Source organism: Aplysia californica, unplaced genomic scaffold (genome assembly GCF_000002075.1).
Source record: "Aplysia californica isolate F4 #8 unplaced genomic scaffold, AplCal3.0 scaffold00615, whole genome shotgun sequence".
NCBI lineage: Eukaryota > Metazoa > Mollusca > Gastropoda > Aplysiida > Aplysiidae > Aplysia > Aplysia californica.
The window spans coordinates 22,254-24,429 of record NW_004797885.1 but is presented as its reverse complement, the minus strand read 5'-3'; positions in this window follow the sequence as shown (position 1 = coordinate 24,429).

The following is a 2,176-nucleotide window of genomic DNA, read 5'->3' as shown; positions in this document are numbered from 1 at the left end:
AGAGAGAGAGAGAGAGAGAGAGAAGGGGTGCGAGGAGGAAGAGGGACTATCTATCAGTGCGTAGCGACAGGAGACAAATTTGAAATAGGATCCACGCTCATCTATCAATGTGATAAAATGTTAAGCGATAGAAAATCGGTTATTGAATTATTGGGGTGACACATTGTTGTGCAATGTGACTGAAGGAAGACAAATTTGGTTTGATTTTTGGTTAGGGGAAGAACAGTGCTGACACACTGATGATGGCGATATGAGGAAAAATGCAAACCACGATGTCCCACAGGGTCGGAGGTGAGATGCGTTACAGTTTTCTCAACCTCAGTAAGTTGAACCTGTTCTTACGATCACGACCTGTCCAAGACATTCACCTGCACAAACGATCACTTCCTACCCCCCCCCCCCCCAACCAGTTTTTGCGAGTTTTTTTAAAGACACATTATAAAGACACTGTCCAAGATGACCAAATTTCTAAGATAACCAATTTTCATCTCAACAATTGGGGGATCGTCTTGGACAGGTTCGATGGATGTATCTTTTATTTCTTCTTCAGAGATTGAAAAAAACAATTATCAGCAATTCGCTACTTTTGAATTACAAAGTCCTGTCCGTTCAGTACCTAGTTTTGAGGAATCTGACGTCAAAATCTTGGAGTTTCACAACATGCCAAGTTCTTTGCATGTCTTGACAGCGAGTCCGAATAATCTAACGACTTTGACAGAACAGATAGAACATCAATTAGTTTCTGACCTCATGGTCTTAGTAACTCAAAACGGCTAAACATGTCAAATATAACTTTGTAATTCTAAAGTAGCGAATCATTAACATCACCAACACCGCCACCACCACCTGCATCTATAGCACTATCACCACCATCAGTAACAATAACAACCACCCACGCCATCCCCATCGTTATCGCCGTCATGTTTACTTGCAAACCAGAGAACATATTTATTATTATTATATCAGTTCAGATCTGATAAACTGCTGTTCTGCTATTTGTAGACGATAAAAATGTTTCGAGCACCAGCATGTTTTCGGGACAGCCGTGTACGTGTAGGTGTCGCTAGACGGTGAAGAGAACATAGGCTACTACGTTTATCCACCCACTCTCACCTCCACAACCTCACACCCGATCTCTCTCTCTCTCTCTCTCTCTCTCTCACACACACACACACACACACACACACACACACACACGCACACAAACGCTCTCTCTCTCTTTCTCTCGTTCTCTCTCTATCTATCTACCCCCCCCTCCTCCCTCCTTCTCAAAACTGTAAAAAAAAAGATTAAATACCCAATCCCTGCGAGCGCCAACTCTCCTCCAACTCTTACCTCATCACGCATAACCCCCACACCCCCACTCCTAAAATAATATAATGCAACATAAATGTACATGATGGGTATACAGCTTACAGTAGGCACACGCTCTCTACTAAATTAAGCCACAATCGAAAACCTCAATTGATCGTGTACGTCAGAGGGGAAGTTGACTCGGTCTGTTTCCCCGTTACATACATGAATGTTGAGTGGTGATGCAACCTCAACGCTTTGTATGGCTGATATAGATTTGCCTCGGTGTGCTCTCCTTCCCCGCCTTTCACCTCCCTCACACTTGCATTTCCGTTTTTAAAAAAAAAGGGGGGGGGGGGGGAGGATCCATATGGTTTTCAGGCACAAACGCACACGAATACTATGTTTATATACACACAGGGCCATATTTATATACGCATACATAAATAGCGTAGTGTTGGAAAGACAAATACTACACATATACCACGACTGTTTGTATGCACTGTTTCTGTCTGTCTGTCTGTCTGTCTGTCTGTCTCTCTCTCTGTCTCTGTCTCTCTCTCTCTCTCTGTCTCTCTCTCTCTCTCTCTTCTCTCTTCTCTCATACATTTATACTGTTCTAGTCTTTACCGGTTCTCTTGAGTGGTTTTGGTTGCTTGAACTATCCATTACATTGTTTAGAATGTTTCTGGAGACGGATATACCCCCCCCCCCCTCACACACATGCACAATTTCTTTATTTCGGTTTCAAGCAAGTCTATTTGATTGTTGCTATTTTGTCAAGCTAGAAATTAAGTGATTACCGTTGGTACAACTATTGACGTACGTACTTCCGTTCACACTTTTTTTTTCTTCGTGGTTCTTACGACCTCAACAGACGTCT